At 39.8% G+C, this 27,645-nt stretch overlaps 1 protein-coding gene across 4 annotated transcripts in view; it reads right to left on the minus strand.

Annotated features, from left to right (window-relative positions):
- ACSL4 (acyl-CoA synthetase long chain family member 4) overlaps positions 1–27,645 on the minus strand; it is a 247,492-nt gene that overhangs the window by 198,138 nt on the left and 21,709 nt on the right. The window contains exon 1 of one of the 4 annotated variants that reach the window (XM_053699302.1): positions 2,366–2,428. The exons of the other annotated variants lie outside the window; for them this stretch is intronic. The gene's annotated coding sequence lies outside the window, so the exon portion shown is untranslated. Of the gene's footprint in view, positions 1–2,365; positions 2,429–27,645 lie in introns of those variants that run through there. 4 annotated transcript variants of the gene reach the window in all.

A 27,645-nucleotide genomic window follows, 5' to 3' on the forward strand; every position in this document is an offset into this window, starting at 1 on the left:
GGCAAACTGTCTCAGCGTTATACAAAATACTCTTGGCTGCTAATGGAGAACAGCTCCCCTCTTATTGCCACAAATGGCATAAGGAACTACACAAAGATATTGATCACACAGAATGGTAAGGATATTCCGAAACCACAAGAAAGCGTCAGTGTCAGCCAAAACACAGGAAACAAACTTTAAATTTTTGTTGCGATGGAATCTCACCCCGGTGAGACTCCAAAAAATCTATAAACAGGCCAATAATCACTGCTGGAGGGGTTGTGGAGAGATAGCCGATATGTATTATGTGTGGTGGGGATGTGACAGACTAGGAACCTTTTGAGAGGACGTCAAACACATTAACAAAACTCTGGCCACGACTATACACAGAAGTCCGAGCCTACTTCTGTTTCACAACATTCCAAACCTCAAAGACGAAATAAAGCAAACACTGCTATTCATTATGCTTAACAGCGCTAAAGCTCTTATACCCTTAAAATGGAAATCCACAGAGGTGCCTGATATGGCAGCATGGAAACAGGTAGAGACTCAGCTCACCATGGAGAGATACCGTTTTCTTAAAATAGGCAAGATAGACACACATGAACACATGACACTAAGATGGAATGCACATATTGACAACATAACTTTTAGGACAGGTTCAGGTACCGATCCCTTTGCTCCTGCGGATTCACAACAAATTTTAACCTAGAGCCCTAGTAGTCATTAGGGGTGTATAGCTCACAAACACTGAAAAGACGCGTGCGGGCCTCCAGAAACCAGTAGAACCAACATAAACATCAGAAAACTACACCTAAATCTCCCCTCCTTTCCCTCTTCCTCTATCCCATATTCTTTACTTTATGTTACCAACCATATTTTGTTGGGATTAGAATCCTGTAAAATGTATAATTTAGAAAAAACGAGAACAAAGGATTAATGTTATGATATATAATTATAGAATTGGTCCGCTATGGGCCTGGACTTAATTGCACTAATTATATAGCACTGTATATAATGTTTACATATTTGTGAAGTCATTCATATATATCCCACCCACCCAATCTCACATTATGGATATTTGAACGTTGGTCCAAAAGTGGCCAAGTAACACACCAATGGGCGTGGAAAAGGGATAACTTCTATCTCCATTTATAGCTACAATCTTAAATGAGATTTGGTAACCTTTGCAACATAATTGCCAATATGTTTACTGCATATATCTTTGTTGTTGGACTATGGAAAAGCTCAAATTGTAACCAGAGCCCAGTTTGTATATCACAAGGTTTTATAATAAAGCTCTTTTGAAAATTAAAAAAAGATAGATAGAAAATTAAAGATTTAACCCCCTCAAAAGTTTATATACCTTACCTTCATTGCTGTCCTCTTCTGCTCTGTGTGAGAGTCCAACGTGATGTGCTTTTGAAAAAAGCAGTGGAGCAGAAGACAACGGCGATGAAGGTAAAGCAAGTAAACTTTTGAGGTTAAATCTTTAAAAAAAAAAATCTTCAGATACCGCTAGGTTAATGTTACTTAAATTCTGCACATAGTGCAGAATTATGTAGCATTCAAAAATAAATAAAATATAATTTACTGACCAATTAAAGCACAGCACATTGAATGAATAATAATAATAATAACAACAACAAAAAAGGCACAAGAGGTCTTTGCTCATACAAGTCTGCAGCGTGCATTGATCACACCAGGAAGCAAATCAGTATTGAATTTGAATGGAGAGGGGGGGGGGCGACGACAGCAAAACCAGTTCAACTTGTCTAAAAACTAGACCCATCTGAAAGCATGAAGTTCAATACAAAGGCTACACAAAATACAAACATTTGAATACGGATCGTTTATTTATATAAATATTTTGCCTATGTTGAATGGTTGCATAACTGAGGAAATGTATGTTATTGGAAGTTTCCCATCAGTGGGCTGAAGACAGTGATAAAGCGTAACTGTAAAGCACACAAGAACCAAAGGAAATACGTCTAGGTCATGCTTTTAGACCTTGAGTAGACTGCAGGGTATTTCTAGCTCTATCTGCCAGTAAACCAACATGACCGAGGCATGTCTGTGCCAGCAAAGCTTTAAAAATAAAACAAAACAAAAAAAGATATGAGAGAGACAAAATGTTTATATCACACACACCTGCCTTTCCGTAACTGTTGCTAAAAGCCAGCAGCCAACAGTCATTAGCATTAAGGATGGAAACTTTGTCCTTTTTTCATAGTTAGTAGTGACTTTTATAAGCATTCACATAACTACCGCACATTGACTCTAAAGCTATTATAAAAATCATGCACTTCTGTAATCTTGGGACTGTAGCAAAGATGTTCCTAAGAATATAAACCAGAAGCTTATAAAATAAATACATTTGACTCACCCAGTGAAGCCTGCTCAGCCTGCAAAAGAAAACAACTGACGGGATCTAACTTATAAAGCAGGCTGGCCCGCCCACATCTAAAAACTATTGAGAAAGCCCTTTAAAGAAACATTACTCTTACTAGGTGAAAGGACAACGCAATAGTGCAAGGGAAATGATTCACTTGTTAGAAACAACCTGTTACATTATCAAGTTCACTTTATATCAACTGACGTCAACGTGTGTTCTACAGTGGGGTGACCCATTACATAATAAAGCATTTGTTAACTCACTGTTCATCGGTAATACATTATACAGACACACATACCAGTGTATGTGTGTCTGTATATTTTACCACTCAGTGTAAAAAGTTAGCTAGTCCACTCAATGTTAACCCCTTAGTGACCAGAGCACTTTTCCATTTTCTGTCCGTTTGGGACCAAGGCTATTTTTACATTTTTGCAGTGTTTGTGTTTAGCTGTAATTTTCTTCTTACTCATTTACTGTACCCACACATATTATATACCGTTTTTCTCGCCATTAAATGGACTTTCTAAAGATACCATTATTTTCATCATATCTTATAATTTACTATAAAAAAAAATGATAAAATATGAGGAAAAATGGAAAAAAAAAACACTTTTTCTAACTTTGACCCCCAAAATCTGTTACATATCTAAAACCACCAAAAAACACCCATGCTAAATAGTTTCTAAATTTTGTCCTGAGTTTAGAAATACCCAATGTTTACATGTTCTTTGCAAGTTATAGGGCCATAAATACAAGTAGCACTTTGCTATTTCCAAACCATTTTTCCAAAATTAGCGCTAGTTACATTAGAACACTGATATCTTTCAGGAATCCCTGAATATCCCTTGACATGTATATATTTTTTTTTTGTAGACATCCCAAAGTATTGATCTAGGCCAATTTTGGTATATTTCATACCACCATTTCACCGCCAAATGCGATCAAATACAAAAAATTGTTCACTTTTTCACAAATTTTTTCACAAACTTTAGGTTTCTCACTGAAATCATTTACAAACAGCTTGTGCAATTATGGCATAAATGGTTGTAAATTCTTCTCTGGGATCCCCTTTGTTCAGAAATAGCACACATATATGGCTTTGGCGTTGCTTTTTGGTAATTAGAAGGCCGCTAAATGCCACTGCGCACCACAAGTGTATCATGCCCAGCAGTTAAGGGGTTAATTAGGGAGCTTTTAGGGAGCTTGTAGGGTTAATTTTAGCTTTAGTGTAGTGTAGTAGACAACCCCAAGTATTGATCTAGGCACATTTTGGTATATTTCATGCCACCATTTCACCGCCAAATGCGATCAAATTAAAAAAAACATAAAATTTTTCACAATTTTAGGTTTCTCACTGAAATCATTTACAAACAGCTTGTGCAATTATGGCACAAATGGTTGTAAATGCTTGTCTGGGATCCCCTTTGTTCAGAAATAGCAGACATATATGACTTTGGCGTTGCTTTCTGGTAATTAGAAGGCCACTAAATCCTGTTGCGCCTCACACGTGTATTATGGCTAGCAGTGAAAGGGTTAATTAGGGAGTTTGTAGTGAGCTTGCAGGGTTAATTTTAGCTTTAGTGTAGAGATCAGCCTCCCATCTGACACATCCCACCCCCTGATCCCTCCCAAACAGCTCCCTTCCCTCCCCCACCCCACAATTGTCCCCGCCATCTTAAGTACTGGCAGAAAGTCTGCCAGTACTAAAATAAAAGGGTTTTTAAAAAAAAATGAAATTTTTTTTAGCATATTTACATATGCTACTGTGTAGGATCCCCCCCTTAGCCCCCAACCTCCCTGATCCCCCCCAAAACCGCTCTCTAACCCTCCCCTCTGCCTTATTGGGGGCCATCTTGGGTACTGGCAGCTGTCTGCCAGTACCCAGTTTACAATAAAAAATGCTTTTTTTTTGTTTTTTTTGTTTTTCTCTGTAGTGTAGCTTCCCCCCCCCCCCACCCCCCACAGACAAACCCCCACCACCTTGCTGATTGTTTAAAATTTTATTTTGTTATATATTTTTTATTTCCCATTTTCTGCAGTGTAGCGGTTCCCACCCGCTCCCTCCCCGTGCACGCGCCCGCCCCCACCCTCCCGTGCGCGCCCCCAGCCACCCCCGCCCACGATCCCGCCCCCCCTTCACATCCACATGGCCATCGATGGCCGCCACCCGCCTCCCGGTCCGGCTCCCACCCACCAACGCAGGTAGCCACCGATCTCCGGTGCAGAGAGGGCCACAGAGTGGCTCTCTCTGCACCAGATGACTTAAAAAGGTTATTGCAGGATGCCTCCATATCGAGGCATCACTGCAATAACCGGAAAGCAGCTGGAAGCGAGCAGGATCGCTTCCAGCTGCTTTCCACACTGAGGACGTGCAGGGTACGTTCTCAGGCATTAACTGCCTTTTCTCCAACATAGGTGTGTCCGGTCCACGGCGTCATCCTTACTTGTGGGATATTCTCTTCCCCAACAGGAAATGGCAAAGAGCCCAGCAAAGCTGGTCACATGATCCCTCCTAGGCTCCGCCTACCCCAGTCATTCTCTTTGCCGTTGTACAGGCAACATCTCCACGGAGATGGCTTAGAGTTTTTTAGTGTTTAACTGTAGTTTTTTATTATTCAATCAAGAGTTTGTTATTTTGAAATAGTGCTGGTATGTACTATTTACTCAGAAACAGAAAAGAGATGAAGATTTCTGTTTGTATGAGGAAAATGATTTTAGCAACCGTAACTAAAATCCATGGCTGTTCCACACAGGACTGTTGAGAGCAATTAACTTCAGTTGGGGGAACAGTGTGCAGTCTCTTGCTGCTTGAGGTATGACACATTCTAACAAGACGATGTAATGCTGGAAGCTGTCATTTTCCCTATGGGATCCGGTAAGCCATGTTTATTACGATCGTAAATAAGGGCTTCACAAGGGCTTATTAAGACTGTAGACTTTTCTGGGCTAAATCGATTCATTATTAACACATATTTAGCCTTGAGGAATCATTTTATCTGGGTATTTTGATATAATAATATCGGCAGGCACTGTATTAGACACCTTATTTCTTAGGGGCTTTCCCAAAGCATAAGCAGAGCCTCATTTTCGCGCCGGTGTGGCGCACTTGTTTTTGAGAGGCATGGCATGCAGTCGCATGTGAGAGGAGCTCTGAGACTTAGAAAAGACTTTCTGAAGACGTCATTTGGTATCGTATTCCCCTTTGGGTTTGGTTGGGTCTCAGCAAAGCAGATACCAGGGACTGTAAAGGGGTTAAAGCTTAAAACGGCTCCGGTTCCGTTATTTTAAGGGTTAAAGCTTCCAAATTTGGTGTGCAATATTTTTAAGGCTTTAAGACACTGTGGTGAAAATTTGGTGAATTTTGAACAATTCCTTCATGTTTTTTCGCAATTGCAGTAATAAAGTGTGTTCAGTTTAAAATTTAAAGTGACAGTAACGGTTTTATTTTAAAACGTTTTTTGTACTTTCTTATCAAGTTTATGCCTGTTTAACATGTCTGAACTACCAGATAGACTGTGTTCTGAATGTGGGGAAGCCAGAATTCCTATTCATTTAAATAAATGTGATTTATGTGATAATGACAATGATGCCCAAGATGATTCCTCAAGTGAGGGGAGTAAGCATGGTACTGCATCATTCCCTCCTTCGTCTACACGAGTCTTGCCCACTCAGGAGGCCCCTAGTACATCTAGCGCGCCAATACTCCTTACTATGCAACAATTAACGGCTGTAATGGATAATTCTGTCAAAAACATTTTAGCCAAAATGAACCCTTGTCAGCGTAAGCGTGGCTGCTCTGTTTTAGTTACTGAAGAGCATGACGACGCTGATATTGATATCTCTGAAGGGCCCCTAACCCAATCTGAGGGGGCCAGGGAGGTTTTGTCTGAGGGAGAAATTACTGATTCAGGGAACATTTCTCATCAGGCTGAACCTGATGTGATTACATTTAAATTTAAGTTGGAACATCTCCGCATTTTGCTTAAGGAGGTATTATCCACTCTGGATGATTGTGAAAAGTTGGTCATCCCAGAGAAACTATGTAAAATGGACAAGTTCCTAGAGGTGCCGGGGCTCCCAGAAGCTTTTCCTATACCCAAGCGGGTGGCGGACATTGTTAATAGAGAATGGGAAAGGCCCGGTATTCCTTTCGTCCCTCCCCCCATATTTAAAAAATTGTTTCCTATGGTCGACCCCAGAAAGGACTTATGGCAGTCAGTCCCCAAGGTCGAGGGAGCGGTTTCTACTTTAAACAAACGCACCACTATACCCATAGAGGATAGTTGTGCTTTCAAAGATCCTATGGATAAAAAATTAGAAGGTTTGCTTAAAAAGATGTTTGTTCAGCAGGGTTACCTTCTACAACCCATTTCATGCATTGTCCCTGTCACTACAGCCGCATATTTCTGGTTTGATGAACTGATAAAGGCGCTCGATAGTGATTCTCCTCCTTATGAGGAGATTATGGTCAGAATCAATGCTCTCAAATTGGCTAATTCTTTCACTCTAGACGCCACTTTGCAATTGGCTAGGTTAGCGGCTAAGAATTCTGGGTTTGCTATTGTGGCGCGCAGAGCGCTTTGGTTGAAATCTTGGTCGGCTGATGCGTCTTCCAAGAACAAGCTACTAAACATTCCTTTCAAGGGGAAAACGCTGTTTGGCCCTGACTTGAAAGAGATTATCTCTGATATCACTGGGGGTAAGGGCCACGCCCTTCCTCAGGATCGGCCTTTCAAGGCAAAAAATAGACCTAATTTTCGTCCCTTTCGTAAAAACGGACCAGCCCAAAGTACTACGTCCTCTAAGCAAGAGGGTAATACTTCTCAAGCCAAGCCAGCTTGGAGACCAATGCAAGGCTGGAACAAGGGAAAGCAGGCCAAGAAACCTGCCACTGCTACCAAGACAGCATGAAATATTGGCCCCCGATCCGGGACCGGATCTGGTGGGGGGCAGACTCTCTCTTCGCTCAGGCTTGGGCAAGAGATGTTCTGGATCCTTGGGCACTAGAAATAGTCTCCCAGGGTTATCTTCTGGAATTCAAGGGACTTCCCCCAAGGGGGAGGTTCCACAGGTCTCAGTTGTCTTCAGACCACATAAAAAGACAGGCGTTCTTACATTGTGTAGAAGACCTGTTAAAAATGGGAGTGATTCATCCTGTTCCATTAAGAGAACAAGGGATGGGGTTCTACTCCAATCTGTTCATAGTTCCCAAAAAAGAGGGAACGTTCAGACCAATCTTAGATCTCAAGATCTTAAACAAATTTCTCAAGGTTCCATCGTTCAAGATGGAAACCATTCGAACTATCCTTCCTTCCATCCAGGAAGGTCAATTCATGACCACGGTGGATTTAAAGGATGCGTATCTACATATTCCTATCCACAAGGAACATCATCGGTTCCTAAGGTTTGCATTCCTGGACAAACATTACCAGTTTGTGGCGCTTCCTTTCGGATTAGCCACTGCTCCAAGGATTTTCACAAAGGTACTAGGGTCCCTTCTAGCGGTGCTAAGACCAAGGGGCATTGCAGTAGTACCTTACCTGGACGACATTCTGATTCAAGCGTCGTCCCTCCCTCAAGCAAAGGCTCACACGGACATCGTCCTGGCCTTTCTCAGATCTCACGGCTGGAAAGTGAACGTGGAAAAGAGTTCTCTATCCCCGTCAACAAGGGTTCCCTTCTTGGGAACAATTATAGACTCCTCAGAAATGAGGATTTTTCTAACAGAGGCCAGAAAAACAAAACTTCTGGACTCTTGTCGGATACTTCCATTCCGTTCCTCTTCCTTCCGTAGCTCAGTGCATGGAAGTGATCGGGTTGATGGTAGCGGCAATGGACATAGTTCCTTTTGCGCGCATTCATCTAAGACCATTACAACTGTGCATGCTCAGTCAGTGGAATGGGGACTATACAGACTTGTCTCCAAAGATACAAGTAAATCAGAGGACCAGAGACTCACTCCGTTGGTGGCTGTCCCTGGACAACCTGTCACAAGGGATGACATTCCGCAGACCAGAGTGGGTCATTGTCACGACCGACGCCAGTCTGATGGGCTGGGGCGCGGTCTGGGGATCCCTGAAAGCTCAGGGTCTTTGGTCTCGGGAAGAATCTCTTCTACCGATAAATATTCTGGAACTGAGAGCGATATTCAATGCTCTCAAGGCTTGGCCTCAGCTAGCGAGGACCAAGTTCATACGGTTTCAATCAGACAACATGACGACTGTTGCGTACATCAACCATCAGGGGGGAACAAGGAGTTCCCTAGCGATGGAAGAAGTGACCAAGATTATTCTATGGGCGGAGTCTCACTCCTGCCACCTGTCTGCTATCCACATCCCAGGAGTGGAAAATTGGGAAGCGGATTTTCTGAGTCGTCAGACATTGCATCCGGGGGAGTGGGAACTCCATCCGGAAATCTTTGCCCAAGTCACTCAGCTGTGGGGCATTCCAGACATGGATCTAATGGCCTCTCGTCAGAACTTCAAAGTTCCCTGCTACGGGTCCAGATCCAGGGATCCCAAGGCGGCTCTAGTGGATGCACTAGTAGCACCTTGGACCTTCAAACTAGCTTATGTGTTCCCGCCGTTTCCTCTCATCCCCAGGCTGGTAGCCAGGATCATTCAGGAGAGGGCGTCGGTGATCTTGATAGCTCCTGCGTGGCCACGCAGGACTTGGTATGCAGATCTGGTGAATATGTCATCGGCTCCACCTTGGAAGCTACCTTTGAGACGAGACCCTCTTGTTCAGGGTCCGTTCGAACATCCGAATCTGGTTTCACTCCAGCTGACTGCTTGGAGATTGAACGCTTGATTTTATCGAAGCGAGGATTCTCAGATTCTGTTATCGATACTCTTGTTCAGGCCAGAAAGCCTGTAACTCGAAAGATTTACCACAAGATTTGGAAAAAATATATCTGTTGGTGTGAATCTAAGGAATTCCCTTGGGACAAGGTTAAGATTCCTAGGATTCTATCCTTCCTTCAAGAAGGATTGGAAAAAGGATTATCTGCAAGTTCCCTGAAGGGACAGATTTCCGCCTTGTCGGTGTTACTTCACAAAAAACTGGCATCTGTGCCAGATGTTCAAGCCTTTGTTCAGGCTCTGGTTAGAATCAAGCCTGTTTACAAACCTTTGACTCCTCCTTGGAGTCTCAATTTAGTTCTTTCAGTTCTTCAGGGGGTTCCGTTTGAACCCTTGCATTCCGTTGATATTAAATTATTATCTTGGAAAGTTTTGTTTTTGGTTGCAATTTCTTCTGCTAGAAGAGTTTCAGAATTATCTGCTCTGCAGTGTTCTCCTCCTTATCTGGTGTTCCATGCAGATAAGGTGGTTTTGCGTACTAAACCTGGTTTTCTTCCGAAAGTTGTTTCTAACAAAAACATTAACCAGGAGATTATCGTACCTTCTCTGTGTCCGAAACCAGTTTCAAAGAAGGAACGTTTGTTGCACAATTTGGATGTTGTTCGCGCTCTAAAATTCTATTTAGATGCTACAAAGGATTTTAGACAAACATCTTCCTTGTTTGTTGTTTATTCCGGTAAAAGGAGAGGTCAAAAAGCAACTTCTACCTCTCTCTCTTTTTGGATTAAGAGCATCATCAGATTGGCTTACGAGACTGCCGGACGGCAGCCTCCCGAAAGAATCACAGCTCATTCCACGAGGGCTGTGGCTTCCACATGGGCCTTCAAGAACGAGGCTTCTGTTGATCAGATATGTAGGGCAGCGACTTGGTCTTCACTGCACACTTTTACCAAATTTTACAAGTTTGATACTTTTGCTTCTTCTGAGGCTATTTTTGGGAGAAAGGTTTTGCAAGCCGTGGTGCCTTCCATTTAGGTGACCTGATTTGCTCCCTCCCTTCATCCGTGTCCTAAAGCTTTGGTATTGGTTCCCACAAGTAAGGATGACGCCGTGGACCGGACACACCTATGTTGGAGAAAACAGAATTTATGTTTACCTGATAAATTACTTTCTCCAACGGTGTGTCCGGTCCACGGCCCGCCCTGGTTTTCTTAATCAGGTCTGATAATTTATTTTCTTTAACTACAGTCACCACGGTACCATATGGTTTCTCCTATGCAAATATTCCTCCTTAACGTCGGTCGAATGACTGGGGTAGGCGGAGCCTAGGAGGGATCATGTGACCAGCTTTGCTGGGCTCTTTGCCATTTCCTGTTGGGGAAGAGAATATCCCACAAGTAAGGATGACGCCGTGGACCGGACACACCGTTGGAGAAAGTAATTTATCAGGTAAACATAAATTCTGTTTTTTCTGAGGACGTACCCTGCACGTCCTCAGTCGTTAAGGGGTTAAAAAGGGACACTGAACCCAATTTTTTTTTCTTTTGCGATTCAGATAGAGCATGCAATTTTAAACAACTTTCTAATTTACTCCTATTATCAATTTTTCTTCGTTCTCTTGCTATCTTTATTTAAAAAAAAGGCATCTAAGATATATTTTTGTTCAGTACCCTGGACGGCACTTGTTTATTGGTGGGTAAATTTATCCACCAATCAGCAAGAACAACCCAGGTTGTTCACCAAAAATGGGCCGGCATCTAAACTTACATTATTGCTTTTCAAATAAAGATACCAAGAGAATGAAGAAAAATTGATAATAGGAGTAAATAAGAAAGTTGCCTGCTCTCTGAATCACGAAATAAAAAATGTGTGTTTAGTGTCCCTTTAACTACATTCCTACTCATCTGTTGTTAAAGGGACACTAAGCACCCAAGAAAAATACTAGACCTAACGATGTATTCAATTTAAATATTAACCTGACAATACCACACAGTTGCAATTTAAAATGTTTTTTTTTCCCGTTTGATAAATATTTAGGAAATAAAATGTATAGCTTTAGTTTCATTTTAGTTATGGACATCACCAATTATAACAAAGTTATCCTACTTTAAATAATACTCAATAATCCTGCACCTAATGTGACAATGTTGGAACTTAATAAATATGGTAATAACAGTAGGAATAATAATACACATCTGTAAAAGCTGCAGGTGAATGAGGATACATTTGTGAAAATCAGGCACACACACAAAAATCAGTCTATGCAAAAGGAAAATGTTAGAACTCTATTGACTACACTACTCTATTAGGTATGCAACCATGCACGCCTATTTAAAGGGACACTGTACCCAAAAAAAATGATTTTGTAATTCAGATAAAGCATGCAATTTCAAGCAACTTTCTAATTTACTCCTATTATCAATTTTTCTTCGTTCTCTTGCTATCATTATTTGAAAAAGAAGGCATCTAAGCTTTTTTTTGGTTTCAGTACTCTGGACAGTACTTTTTTATTGGTGGATGAATTTATCCACCAATCAGCAAGGACAACCCAGGTTGTTCACCAAAAATGGGCCGGCATCTAAACTTACATTCTTGCATTTCAAATAAAGATACCAAGAGAAAGAAGAAAATTTGATAATAGGAGTAAATTAGAAAGTTGCTTAAAATTTCATGCTCAATCTGAATCACGAAAGAAAATGTTTGGGTACAGTGTCCCTTTAACTATACTTTATAATAATGTGTACCTACTACATATGGTAATGTGCTAATCCATCAAATGCAAGTGTCTCTGTTAAAACCCTTAACATTTTCATTAATACCATTAACCTGTACTCTTTAATAACTCAAACACATGCATTATATTCAGTTTTTTGTAATGCATTTCTTTATTTTGTAAATTAAAATTATTCTAAACATTAAATGTTAAAAACTTTATTAAAAATATTTTTACAGTTAAGAAACCAAACATGCTTGATTTGTTAATTACACGCACAGTTCATAGACTGTCAGGGTATAAAAGTACAAACCATATTTTATATTAGTCTTCTTGTCAAACCTGTAACTAGTTAAAGCAATAAAAAATAGTGCTATTATTTTAACATTTGTTTAAACTTTATTTACATTCTTAGTCATCCATTAAACAGTGATGAGGAGGTTTCACAATCCTACAAAAATATATATATATGCCAGAGGGCATGGTACACAGCGGCGGCAATAAGTCATTAATAGGGAGACTAATTTTTTCGAAAAAACACAGGGAGGTTACATAAGCACAGTGCGAGTTTAACAGAGAGAATAAGCCATGCTTGTGCTTTTCACCGCCAGATGCTGGGACTGTATGTTTTTAAATGGTCAGCATGCTAAACAAAGCAATGTAATGCAATGAATACAGACAGCTGGGGTGTGTGCCAAATGTCAGCACGAGACCAGCTTCTTTAACAGCATTACTACAAAACCAGTCTAAAGACGGTCATAAAATATTGTATAGGACTTTTATTTGCAGATTTGTTTAACCCAATGTGCATAACAGAAGTGTGAAATAATTTTTTATAATGTAAATAAGAAAAAAAAATCAATTTTATTGTAAATGCAACATTAGGTTTCCATTTTAAAACAAAAATATTTAACAATTCAAAATCAACATTTTTATTTTTTACGTTAAAGGCAAGAAGTGTTTAATATAAAATATTTGCTTATGGTTAAAAGGGATAGAAAACCAAAATTGTTTATTTAATGATTCAGACAGAGCATGCAATTTTAAGCAACTTTCAAAATTACTCCTACAATCAATTTTTCTTCCTACTCTTGCTATCTTTATTCAAAAAGCAGGAATTTAAAGCTTAGGAGCCATCACATTTTAGGTTCAGCACGCTGGATAGCGCTTGCTTATTGGTGGCTTCATTTAGAAAACCAATAATCAAGCATAACCCAGGTTCTCAACCAAAAATGATCTGGCTTTTTAAATAAAGATAGCGAGAGAACAAAGAAAAAAAAATAATAGTAAATTAGAAAGTTGCATGTTCTATATGAATCAATAAACAAACAATTTGGGTTTAGTGTCCCTTTAAAAATTTTGCAATTTCATTATTTATTTTGCCCCCTTTCCATATAATTTAGGTCTGAAAACCTTTTCCAGTATTCAGGACTTGAAATGCACCCTGCTAACTTCTCAGGGTTAACCATGCTACATATATATTTCCCCAATTGGCTTTTGCTGATTGCTAAACTGTATACTTTATACTAACATAATGATATTTATTAGCTTTTTATCTGCAGACTCAAGCTCATATTGGCTCAGCCAAATAAAGAAATGGTGGGTGGAGTTTGGCTTTTGAAAAACAATTACAGCAAACAAGAAGTTAATTTGTTTTAAAAATGTATAGTTGTAATTCTATAGCAAGACAACAGAAATGTTGTGTACTTACTAGGTAATTACTGCCCCTTTAACGTACATGTCTAGGCAACAACAAAACAAATTATAAAACAAATATTGGCATTACAATCCATTAGCACTAGTGCTGTTTAAATTAGTTAAACCATTTAAAATTGCTAATATGATATGTGCTCACTTTGAGCAGTATAAACATCTTTGGCATAGTAAACCATATGCCTGTTTTATTAAATAAAGAGATCATTAGATTTTCTTGATGTTGCAATAAAGATATCCTAAACCATGAAAGCAAAAATCCCTTTGCAAAAAAAAAATATATATATATTAAACATGCAATGTCCTATAATAACCTCTTATGGCCTAAAGGCAGGATGTGTGTGGATGCCACAGTTTTCTGTTGTAACTTGTTGGATTTCAGCATCTGCAGTTTATGTTAATGGAAAATAAATAGGAGTATACAGACAACCAAGGAACATTCTCTAAATAAAACAAATTTAGTTTTGTTTAAAGCTTTGGTCCCCAATGAAGGTGGGCCAAGGCTCAGACAAATAGGAATTTATTTAAATGGACAATGAGCTCAGTAAAAATAGCTGAAATTGAAAAGAAAACTACAATATTGGGATGATACGATCGGCATGGGGAGCACTTTCAGAGTAAATGGGCTCTGAACTTGCTGATAGAATTCATGTGAGAGAAACTGCTACCTACATTACATATGGTTTGGAGTAGGGTTGTGCAATATGAAAAGAAAAAAAAAGAAAAAAAAAGAAAAAGGATTCTTTACTCTCAGGATCAGGTAAATGTGGAAATATAAAGCAGGCTTTTCTGGAAGCAAAATATATCAGGTCAATGTTAAAAGCAGGTTGGATTTGATTTGAATCACAATTGTACTTTATTCGAATTACCTTAACAATTAAAATAGTTTTATTTAACTAAAGACAAATTTAAAGCAGGCTTTTCTGGAAGCAAAATATATCAGGTCAATGTTAAAAGCAGGTTGGATTTGATTTGAATCACAATTGTACTTTATTCGAATTACCTTAACAATTAAAATAGTTTTATTTAACTAAAGACAAATTTAATGCTTGCCCCTCCCCCTCACATTTATGTCCTTGTGTAGATCTGTTCCACTCCAAACAATCTTCTATTCAGTTTCTTGAAACTTAGTATGGGTTGATTCTGTGTACATAGATTTGCAGGGGAGCAATAACGTTAAAGGGACAGTAAAGACAAAATAACTTTCATGATTCAGAAACATGCAATTTTTAACAATTTTCCAATTTACTTCTCTTGTCTAATTTGCTTTATTCACTTGGTATCCATTGCTGAAAAGCATGCATAGGTAGTGTGATGGCAAAGCCTATCCGCCCAGCCGTGACTATGGGCAGAGTGTGGGCATGAAGGGTTTAATAGCACTCAGCCTCTGGTTCCCTTACACCTTTACCTCTACAAGTACCTAAAGGGACACCAAATTAACCCCCAAATCCTGCCTCAACCCCCCAGATTAACAACGCTGCCACCACCAAGAGTTTTGAATAAGGGTGCCTTAGAAACCCAATAACTCACACGACTAGCAATTAGGTAGGCAACGTGCCTTTAACCTTGTCTTCAGAGTGTGAATTCAGATATTAGAGCCCAAAGACAGAATTATATTATTTATATGGTAAATAATAAAAAATACAAATACAGGTTACACAGTGCCAAATTACAAAAACAGGAGACATACAAAAGAACAAGAATAAATGCAAAGATACAGTTCTTTAAAATAAAATTGGACATAAACTAAACACATATTACCAAGTTTATAATAGGTTTGTGTGAGAAACTCCTTCCGATGTTACTCCTCCTCTCCCAGGCAAGTTCTGCTTAATTTTTCTGTAACATTCAATTATATCTCAGAGTCTCCCTTTGTCTTGTTAAAGGGACAGTAAAGTTAAAAAAAAAAAAAAAACACACCTTTCATGATTTAAATAGGGCATGTAAAAAACAACTTTCCAATTTACTTTTATTACCAATTTTGCTTTGTTCTCCTGGTAGTCTTAGTTGAAAGCTAAATCTAGGAGGTTTATATGCTAATTTCTTAGACCTTGAAGACTGCCTCTAAAAGCATTGACAGTTTTTCACCACTAGAGGGAGTTAGTTCATGTGTTTCATATAGATAACATTGAGCTCAGGCACGTGAAGCTCCTAGGAGTCACCACTGATTGGCTAAAGATGCAAGTCTGTCAAAAGAACTGAAATAAGGAGGCAGTTTGCAGAGGCATAGATACAAGGTAATCACAGAGGTAAAAAGTATATTAATATAACTGTGTTGATTATGCAAAATTGGGGAATAGGTAAAGGGATTATCTACCCTTTTAAACAACAACAATTCTGGCATTTACTGTCCCTTTAAGACCACAGTCCTTGTGTTAATTTACAACCAACACTCCTTGAAATAGTTTTCATTAAAAAAAAAAAATTGTTTAAAAATTGTTGGTAAGTACTTTAAAATAATTTTCAAAAATAAGCAAAATGAATTACATAGCTTAGCTGCCTGGAGCAGCCAACTCCACCCCTCTGATCAGTGTTTAGACACAGGCATTGTATTTCAACTGAGTTCACAGCTTCTAGGCTTGCTTCAGCAGATAATCCCTATTCACTTTTGCATTCTACCAAAAGATATAGATACGGCCATAGGAGGAAATGTCTGGGGGGGGGGTTAGAGCTTTACAATTCAGAAACATAAAAGAAAGGATAATGGTGAGGCACTGCAGTATACATTTGCAGGTAAAGTAATTAAAGTACATATATTTTGACTGTATCTCAACTTGTTTTATGTCCCTTTAACACACAGATGTTACACAAAGAAAGAACATTTTCAGTTCAACCCTGGCAATGCTGAGACACCATACCACTTCTGCTGGGTAGCTATTTTAGGTATTAACTATTCCTTGTGAGTATCGTGACAGGTAGGCTCAGAAGCAATGCACTACTGTGAGATAGCTGCTTGTCACCGTCTCACGCAATGTGTTGAGCTAGGCCCCAGTAAAGCACTGCACTCCTTCAACAAAGGATACCAATAGAATAAACCACATTTAATAGAAGGATATCTGAAATGTGTATGCTCTGAAACCCAATTTTTCTTAATTATGTCTCTTTAAGGTCTATTTCTCAACTCTGTATGTTTATTTTATAACATTTTTGCTATGAAGAAGGGGCATGTTATTTCCTGAAGACACAAATTCACTCTTGAGAACTACAACACCAATAATAAATGATAATATCTTCACAAAAGAAAAATAAAATTCCCAAAATAATCTGACAGAAACCTCTGGGAGTTCAATCCAATATAAGGATACCAGCAATGTCTCAAAACAATGCAAGTGTAAACGCAGACAGGAGCTCACTGCTAGTTCCTAGGTATAACCAATAAACAGTATCCAAAGCAAAAACTGTGTGAAAAACGGTCAAAATGCCCTGAGAGAAGAGGCTTAGAAATTAGCATATGAACCTTCCAGGTTTATCTTTTAACTAAGAATACCAAGGGAACAAAGAAAAAAAATGGTGATAAAAGTAAATTAGAAAATAGTTTAAAATTATATTCTCTATCTGAATCATGAAAGTATTTTGGACTAGACTGTCCCTTTAACATGCACAGAGAACAGCATTTTAAACGTTGGTTCCTTGCAAAATATCTCTCTCTATGCGTGTATTACTGATACAACACACTATATGACCATAGTATTGTTAATAGACAGATCTCTATCTATTAATGGTTAAATCAAAAATTAAAATTGAAAAAGTACTTGTTAAAAGGACATATTATAAGCAGAAGCAGAGTCACCGATTCCTGGTCAGAGTGTACAGTCCACACTACTGCTCCTTCATAGACTCACTGGTAGGAAAGGGTGGTACTAATAAACAATCAAAAAAGAAAAAAAGGAGACAGGAGCGCAAGAGACTGATCTAAGAGTAGTATAAAGCACATTTTATTGGTACACAGTAAAATCTCAATCACACTCTGTACCCTCAATGTTATGAGGTATATGAACAGCTCAGTGTTTTGGTTTTTAAACGATACTTGTCAGCAATTATTGGGGGTAATTGTGGTGCTCTAGTCAGAGCATAACAACTAATCTTGTGGGTAATTGTTGGTATCATATTGTAAGTCGAGCAAGTGAACCAATACTAGTGACATAACATAAGTTTAGTGTGATAATTAGTTGATATTTTTACCCGCCAAGCAGACATTACACAGTAAATCAAGAGAGAGATATTTTATCCTAAGACCATTACAGATATTCTGAACGCAGATAATCTTGAAGTTGTGTAACTATTAATCCCTGCTGGTGCATTCATAACTGCAGCGGATATTTAGCTCTAACATTTAACATTTACTAGTGAGCAGTTTACTTGTGGCAACGAGCTATATAACAGAATATTGACTATCTCTATATAATGTTACAATTTATGTAACAGTGGCACACAATATTACAATAATTCAGTGTAGCCAAGTGAACTAGTAATAGTGACTCAACATAAGTTTAGTGTCAGAGCGGCAGTTGGTATTTTTACCCGCCAAGCAGACATTACACAGTAAAGAGAGAGATACAATCATATTTTAAGACCATTACAGATATTTTAACGCAGATAATAATCTTGAAGTTGTGTAACTAGTAATTCCTGCTGGCGTATTCATAACTGCAGCGGACATTTAGCTCTAAAATTTAACACTAACTAGTGAGTAGTTTACTTGTGGCAACGAGCTATATAACAGAATAATGACTAGCTCTATATAATGTTACAATTTATGTAACAGTGGTGCAAAATATTACAATAATTCAGGGTAGCTTAACACATTGAGCTACATTTGTAGCATTTATTAAGTGCTATTGTGGAAACCGATAATTACAGTGATTCCAAGCTGAAACTATAAGGAAGTTTTTCAACAATTGTTATCAAAAGAACAATTTGTATCAGTAGTGATATTATAACTTTTAAGTCTGGGAACTGATGATACGATAATCCTAGAATACTTCTATAATTTAATAAGCACTATTACTTACTGTGCAAATATTTAGTTTGAATTATTAAAAAAATATGCTACATGTGATATACAGGTGAACATAACAATGTTGTTAACATAGCACCAACCACACTAATACTATCTGGAATCAAGACAATAATAGTGTCCATCATTAGGAAGCTATTTGTTTGACCAGGAGCACCCACCCATACCCAACCAGTTATCTAACTGTATCAATTATCTGCTGACATTTTAGTTTTAATCACACCCATTTAAAAAAAAAAATACATTCTAATAAAGATATATTTTTAACATGCGTGTTATTTAGTTCCTCAACATAAATTTATTCAAGAGTGTTTATGAGTGCTTTTTTAGTATCCTTTTTGTTCAATATTCTTTATTGAATATAAGTTAAATGTAGCTTATGATACTAAGCACCATACCACAATTATATGTTGTACCCAAGGCCACTTGACCTAGTTTTGGATGGTGTAGAGCAGTGCTTTCCAAACTGTGTGTCGGGACACACTAGTGTGTCGGCAGCAGTGTGTAGGTGTGTCCCTGCTTCAGCACAAATTTTTTTAAATTTTATTTTTTTTTTATGTTTTTTTTTGGTTTCTGACTTTCCGCCTGCCTGCTACACATATCACATGGTTGACACGTGATTGATACCTAGGGGGTCACAGATCATCTTAACCTATTGGTGCTGCTCAGTGGGAACTGAAACTATTCCCATTGGCGGCTTTGGGGGCACATTGGCACCTGACTGCACGTGTAGTCTCCTCAATCGGCTCGTGGCTGCATGTGTAGTCAGTGAGTGGGACAGCAGTGTGTTTGCAGCGTGGGCAGTAGTCAATCGGACTCACCGAGATCTGAGGGCGGCAGCTTAAACGCTGAGCTGAAGTCAGAAGTCAGTGGGGGTTTTTTTGCAGCTAGCTCCCAGTAGTGCATTGCTGTTCCTGCTCTTGATATATGGATAGGAAGGGGAAGCTTAAAAATGCGAGTGTCTAATATCCCACCAAATATTCAGAAACTGTGTTCATCCCATCAACTTCATACATCCCATTAAAATAGTAAGTAACTATTAGTGTTATTAAACTTTTTTTTAATTCTTACACATACATACTGTTACTTGTAAATACATTTCGTTATTATATAATTTACTGTATGTGTCCGTATCTCTTAAAACAAGTTAGTTTAACCTCCTGTTTGCTAGTACAAATGAATTACTGTGTCGCGAAATGATGTAGGTTTAAAAAGTGTGTCACCGACATGAAAAGTTTGGAAAGCTCTGGTGTAGAGACTCTCATAATTTACATTAAGTGGTGCCATCATATTCTTTCTTTTTCTAAGTATATGAATAGTACATCAAATAATGGACACCACAGTACAGTCTCTCTTTTTGGAGCCTCAGTCATTACCAGAAACTCTGGTTGGTGCTTGTCAGCAGGAACAGCTGTGTTGCTCCCCTCCGCGTCCATTTTGCGCAATGCAATCCGTCAGGGTATGGGGTCCGTAACTGTAGGTTAAGTCCAAGTACAAGTGTCTCATAAACACATAAAAAAAAAACGACCAAACAGCTACCAATAATCAAATCACAGCAGACGTTTACAAGCCGGCTAGAACGCTGTGTGTGTTGGTCAGCCAGCTTGTGAACGTCTGCTGTGATGTGGTTATTGGTAGCGGTCTGGTCGTTTTTTTTTTTTTGTTATGTGTTTAAGAGACACTTGTACTTGGACTTAACCTACAGTTGAGGACAGTCACGGACCTGGAGCCCCTGCCATACCCTGACGGATTGCATTGCGCAAAACGGACGCGGAGGGGAGCAACACAGCTGTTCCTGCTCACAAGCACCAACCGGAGGGTCTGGTAATGAGACTGGGACTCGGAGGCTCCAAAAAGAGAGAGTACTGTGGTGTCCATACTTTGATGTGCTGTTCATATACCTCATAACATTGAGGTTACAGAGTGTGATTGAGATTTTACCGTGCAACAATAAAACATAATTTATGCTTACCTGATAAATTCCTTTCTTCTGTTGTGCGATCAGTCCACGGGTCATCATTACTTCTGGGATATAACTCCTCCCCAACAGGAAATGCAAGAGGATTCACCCAGCAGAGCTGATATAGCTCCTCCCCTCTACGTCAGTCCCAGTCATTCGACCAAGAATCAACGAGAAAGGAGTAACCAAGGGTGAAGTGGTGACTGGAGTATAATTTAAAAAATATTTACCTGCCTTAAAAAACAGGGCGGGCCGTGGACTGATCGCACAACAGAAGAAAGGAATTTATCAGGTAAGCATAAATTATGTTTTCTTCTGTTATGTGCGATCAGTCCACGGGTCATCATTACTTCTGGGATACCAATACCAAAGCAAAAGTACACGGATGACGGGAGGGATAGGCAGGCTCATTATATAGAAGGAACCACTGCCTGAAGAACCTTTCTCCCAAAAATAGCCTCCGAAGAAGCAAAAGTGTCAAATTTGTAAAATTTGGAAAAAGTATGAAGCGAAGACCAAGTTGCAGCCTTGCAAATCTGTTCAACAGAGGCCTCATTCTTAAAGGCCCAAGTGGAAGCCACAGCTCTAGTGGAGTGAGCTGTAATTCTTTCAGGAGGCTGCTGTCCAGCAGTCTCATAGGCTAAACGTATTATGCTACGAAGCCAGAAAGAGAGAGAGGTAGCAGAAGCTTTTTGACCTCTCCTCTGTCCAGAATAAACGACAAACAAGGAAGAAGTTTGGCGAAAATTTTTAGTTGCCTGCAAGTAGAACTTGAGGGCACGAACTACATCCAGATTGTGTAGAAGACGCTCCTTCTTTGAAGAAGGATTTGGACACAAGGATGGAACAACAATCTCTTGATTGATATTCCTGTTAGTAACTACCTTAGGTAAGAACCCAGGTTTAGTACGCAGAACTACCTTGTCTGAGTGAAAGATCAGATAAGGAGAATCACAATGTAGGGCTGATAACTCAGAGACTCTTCGAGCCGAGGAAATAGCCATTAAAAATAGAACTTTCCACGATAACAATTTTATATCAATGGAATGAAGGGGTTCAAATGGAACACCTTGTAAAACGTTAAGAACTAAGTTTAAACTCCATGGCGGAGCAACGGCTTTAAACACAGGCTTGATCCTAGCTAAAGCTTGACAAAAAGCCTGGACGTCTGGATTTTCTGACAGACGCCTGTGCAACAAGATGGACAGAGCTGAAATCTGTCCCTTTAATGAACTAGCCGATAAACCCTTTTCTAGACCTTCTTGTAGAAAGGACAATATCCTAGGGATCCTAACCTTACTCCAGGAGTAACGTTTGGATTCGCACCAGTATAGGTATTTGCGCCATATTTTATGGTAAATCTTTCTGGTAACAGGCTTCCTAGCCTGGATCAGGGTATCAATAACCGACTCAGAAAAACCACGCTTTGATAAAATCAAGCGTTCAATTTCCAAGCAGTCAGTTTCAGAGAAGTTAGATTTTGATGTTTGAATGGACCCTGTATCAGAAGGTCCTGTCTCAGAGGTAGAGACCAAGGCGGACAGGATGACATGTCCACTAGATCTGCATACCAAGTCCTGCGTGGCCATGCAGGCGCTATTAGAATCACAGATGCTCTCTCTTGTTTGATTTTCGCAATCAATCGAGGAAGCAGCGGGAAGGGTGGAAACACATAAGCCATCCCGAAGTTCCAAGGTGCTGTCAAAGCATCTATCAGAACCGCTTCCGGATCCCTGGATCTGGACCCGTAGTGAGGAAGTTTGGCGTTCTGGCGAGACGCCATGAGATCTATCTCTGGTTTGCCCCAACGTCGAAGTATTTGGGCAAAAATCTCCGGATGAAGTTCCCACTCTCCCGGATGAAAAGTCTGGCGACTCAAGAAATCCGCCTCCCAGTTTTCCACTCCCGGGATGTGGATTGCTGACAGGTGGCAAGAGTGAGACTCTGCCCAGCGAATTATCTTTGATACTTCCATCATTGCTAGGGAGCTTCTTGTCCCTCCCTGATGGTTGATGTAAGCTACAGTCGTGATATTGTCCGACTGAAACCTGATGAACCCCTGAGTTGTTAATTGGGGCCAAGCTAGAAGGGCATTGAGAACTGCCCTCAATTCCAGAATGTTTATTGGAAGGAGACTCTCCTCCTGATTCCATAATCCCTGAGTCTTCAGAGAATTCCAGACAGCGCCCCAACCTAGTAGGCTGGCGTCTGTTGTTACGATTGTCCAGTCTGGCCTGCTGAATGGCATCCCCCTGGACAGGTGTGGCCGATAAAGCCACCATAGAAGAGAATTTCTGGTCTCTTGATTCAGATTCAGGGTAGGGGACAAATCTGAGTAATCCCCATTCCACTGACTTAGCATGCACAATTGCAGCGGTCTGAGGTGTAGGCGTGCAAAAGGTACTATGTCCATTGCCGCTACCATTAAGCCGATCACCTCCATGCATTGAGCCACTGACGGGTGTTGAATGGAATGAAGGACACGGCATGCATCCTGAAGCCTTGTTAACCTGTCTTCTGTCAGGTAAATCTTCATTTCTACAGAATCTATAAGAGTCCCCAAGAATGGAACTCTTGTGAGAGGAAAAAGAGAACTTTTCTTTTCGTTCACTTTCCATCCATGCGACCTTAGAAATGCCAGAACTAACTCTGTATGAGACTTGGCAGTTTGAAAGCTTGAAGCTTGTATTAGAATGTCGTCTAGGTACGGAGCTACCGAAATCCCTCGCGGTCTTAGTACCGCCAGAAGGGCGCCCAGAACCTTTGTGAAGATTCTTGGGGCCGTAGCCAATCCGAATGGAAGAGCTACAAACTGGTAGTGCCTGTCTAGGAAGGCAAACCGTAGATACCGTTGATGATCTTTGTGAATCGGTATGTGAAGGTAAGCATCTTTTAAATCCACTGTGGTCATGTACTGACCCTTTTGGATCATAGGTAAGATTGTCCGAATAGTTTCCATTTTGAACGATGGAACTCTTAGGAATTTGTTTAGAATCTTTAAATCTAAGATTGGCCTGAAAGTTCCCTCTTTTTTGGGAACCACAAACAGGTTTGAGTAGAAACCTTGTCCTTGTTCCGACCGCGGAACTGGATGGATCACTCCCATTAATAACAGATCTTGTACACAGCGTAGAAACGCTTCTTTCTTTATCTGGTTTGTTGACAACCTTGACAGATGAAATCTCCCTTTTGGGGGAGATAATTTGAAGTCTAGAAGGTATCCCTGAGATATGATCTCCAGCGCCCAGGGATCCTGAACATCTCTTGCCCAGGCCTGAGCGAAGAGAGAAAGTCTGCCCCCCACTAGATCCGGTCCCGGATCGGGGGCTCTCGGTTCATGCTGTCTTTGGGGCAGCAGCAGGTTTCCTGGTCTGTTTGCCCTTATTCCAGGACTGGTTAGGTTTCCAGCCTTGTCTGTAACGAGCAACAGCTCCTTCCTGTTTTGGTGCAGTGGAGGTTGACGCTGCTCCAGGTTTGAAATTCCGAAAGGAACGAAAATTAGACTGTCTAGCCTTAGCTTTGGCTTTGTCTTGAGGTAGGGCGTGGCCCTTACCTCCTGTAATGTCAGCGATAATTTCTTTCAACCCGGGCCCAAATAAAGACTGCCCCTTGAAAGGTATATTAAGTAATTTAGACTTAGAAGTAACATCAGCTGACCAGGATTTTAGCCACAGTGCTCTACGTGCCTGTATGGCGAATCCAGAGTTCTTAGCCGTAAGTTTAGTTAAATGTACTACGGCCTCCGAAATGAATGAATTGGCTAGTTTAAGGACTCTAAGCCTGTCCATAATGTCGTCTAGCGTAGACGAACTAAGGTTCTCTTCCAGAGACTCAATCCAAAATGCTGCCGCAGCCGTAATCGGCGCGATACATGCAAGGGGTTGCAATATAAAACCTTGTTGAACAAACATTTTCTTAAGGTAACCCTCTAATTTTTTATCCATTGGATCTGAAAAAGCACAGCTATCCTCCACCGGGATAGTGGTACGCTTAGCTAAAGTAGAAACTGCTCCCTCCACCTTAGGGACCGTTTGCCATAAGTCCCGAGTAGTGGCGTCTATTGGAAACATCTTTCTAAATATTGGAGGGGGTGAGAACGGCACACCGGGTCTATCCCACTCCTTAGTAACAATTTCAGTTAATCTCTTAGGTATAGGAAAAACGTCAGTACTCGCCGGTACCGCAAAGTATTTATCCAACCTACACATTTTCTCTGGTATTGCAACGGTGTTACAATCATTGAGAGCTGCTAAGACCTCCCCTAGTAATGCACGGAGGTTCTCCAATTTAAATTTAAAATTTGAAATATCTGAATCCAATCTGTTTGGATCAGAACCGTCACCCACAGAATGAAGCTCACCGTCCTCATGCTCTGCAAGCTGTGACGCAGTATCAGACATGGCCCTAGTATTGTCAGCGCACTCTGTTCTCACCCCAGAGTGATCACGCTTGCCTCTTAGTTCTGGTAATTTAGACAAAACTTCAGTCATAACAGTAGCCATATCATGTAATGTTATCTGTAATGGCCGCCCAGATGTATTAGGCGCCATAATATCACTCACCTCCCGGGCGGGAGATGCAGGTACTGCCGCGTGAGGCGAGTTAGTCGGCATAACTCTTCCCTCGCAGTTTGGTGAAATTTGTTCACATTGTACAAATTGACTTTTATTTAAAGTAGCATCAATACAGTTAGTACATAAATTTCTATTGGGCTCCACCTTGGCATTGGAACAAATGACACAGATATTCTCTGAGTCAGACATGTTTAACACACTAGCAATAACTTGCAACCTGGTTATAATCTTTTTTAGCAAAAACGTACTGTGCCTCAAAGAGGTACTTTAACGATTAAATGACAGTTGAGATAATGAACTGAAACAGTTATAGCATCAAGTTTAAAATAACACAACTTTTAGCAAAGGTTTGTTCCCATTAGTAAATAACTAAATTTGACATAAAAAATTATAGAGTAACGTTTTTATTCACAGTCAATAAAAATTCTCACAGCTCTGCTGAGAGAATGTACCTCCCTTCAAAGAAGTTTGAAGACCCCTGAGATCTGTCAGTGAACCGGATCATGCAGGAAATATAATAGTAGCTGACTGGAATTTTTTTGATGCGTAGCAAAAGAGCGCCAAAACGGCCCCTCCCTCTCACACACAGCAGTGAGGAGAAACGAAACTGTCACAATTTAAAGCAGACAACTGCCAAGTGGAAAATAATGCCCAAACATTTATTTACTCAGTACCTCAGCAATGTAAACGATTCTACATTCCAGCAAAAACGTTTAACATGACAATATTTATTAAAAGGATTAGTGACCTTTAACAGAGTAGTTCCGGTGAAAAACCATTCCCAGAATACTGAAGTGTATACATACATGTCATTATAACGGTATAGCAGGATTTTTTCATCAATTCCATTCAGAAAATAAAAACTGCTACATACCTCAATGCAGATTCATCTGCCCGCTGTCCCCTGATCTGAAGTCTTTACCTCCCTCAGATGGCCGAGAACAGCAATATGATCTTAACTACTCCGGTTAAAATCATAGTAATAAACTCTGGTAGATTCTTCTTCAAACTCTGCCAGAGAAGTAATAACACGCTCCGGTGCTATTGTAAAATAACAAACTTTTGATTGAAGTCATAAAAACTAAGTATAATCACCATAGTCCTCTCACACATCCTATCTAGTCGTTGGGTGCAAGAGAATGACTGGGACTGACGTAGAGGGGAGGAGCTATATCAGCTCTGCTGGGTGAATCCTCTTGCATTTCCTGTTGGGGAGGAGTTATATCCCAGAAGTAATGATGACCCGTGGACTGATCGCACATAACAGAAGAAAAGGTGTTTTTATACTACTCTTAGATCAGTCTCTTGCGATCCCGATCTCCTTTTTCTTTCTTTTTTCTCATATTAAAGTGAGTTTATAAATACATTGTGTGCTATTAACCTTTTTATTTATTTCTTTTGAAAGTGGCACTATATCCTGCTGCTGCATGGTAGATATTAAAAATGACATAACTTTACAATTCCACCTACAAAAGGGCAATCTTTTACCACTATTTAAAATATAAAAAATGAAACAGCAGAATGATGAATCAAGGTCATCTCTGGAACAGGTCGTTTTTTATGTAAAAGAATGTTCCTATAAAATGGAGCATATTGTTAAAATAATAAATTATCATTCTTAATAAGTACAACTTTTTGATAGAGAAATCAACAGAGCATGTTAACATTTTTAAACAATTCTAAAGTTACATTTAGATGTGTATGTAGGTTCTGCTTGCTTTCTATAGAGTGGGAGGTATGGGTACAGTATCTGATTAGCAGTAAAAATCCCTTCACAAAAAGGCAGAAGACATAATATGCTGCAGTAGAGCAACTTGGCAGGTAGTTTTTGTAAGATGGAGGCATGCATGGAAATTCCAGAGCACATAACAGAAACTTGCTTAAAGCTTCTCTGCTGAAATATACCAACCTGTCCCTCCAGCACAACAAGCAGACTGCTGCGTACAAGACGGAAAGTCCAACAGTTTGTCTGGGGTTGCCATTTATCTTGTTCAGAGGAGAATTGCCTGGTATTTCAGGGCTGGACTGACCTTGTTAGGCGGCTTCAGACTAATATACTTCAGAAAAGTTCTCATCTGTGAAAAGCATAATTAGGCTAGAAGAAGCTACTCCCAGGTAGTAACTGGGCCACCATTGAGCTGTTCATTCCTAGCAGACTACTTCTTTTTCTGCATGCAGCTGTAGCAAATGCACAGGCGGGTGTATACTAAATGGCATGCTGGGAAATTTAGTCTCACGCACATTTAAAATGTAATGCCAATCACATTTCTCTGCAACAGGCTCAATTTTAAGATGGCTATATAGATCTGGTATTATGGATTTGTCAAGTCCTAGCATACTGGATTTTCCCCCCCATGCCTAAATATATATCTTATTAGCTATTTAATTTTTCATTAAGCCTATACCTGATGAATTCATTAAAATATCCCTAAGAGGTGACCCTTATTTTGAGTTTCTTCCATAAATATCATGCAACTTTTTGTTGGTTTTATTT

The sequence above is a fragment of the Bombina bombina genome, chromosome 1, assembly GCF_027579735.1.
Source record: "Bombina bombina isolate aBomBom1 chromosome 1, aBomBom1.pri, whole genome shotgun sequence".
NCBI lineage: Eukaryota > Metazoa > Chordata > Amphibia > Anura > Bombinatoridae > Bombina > Bombina bombina.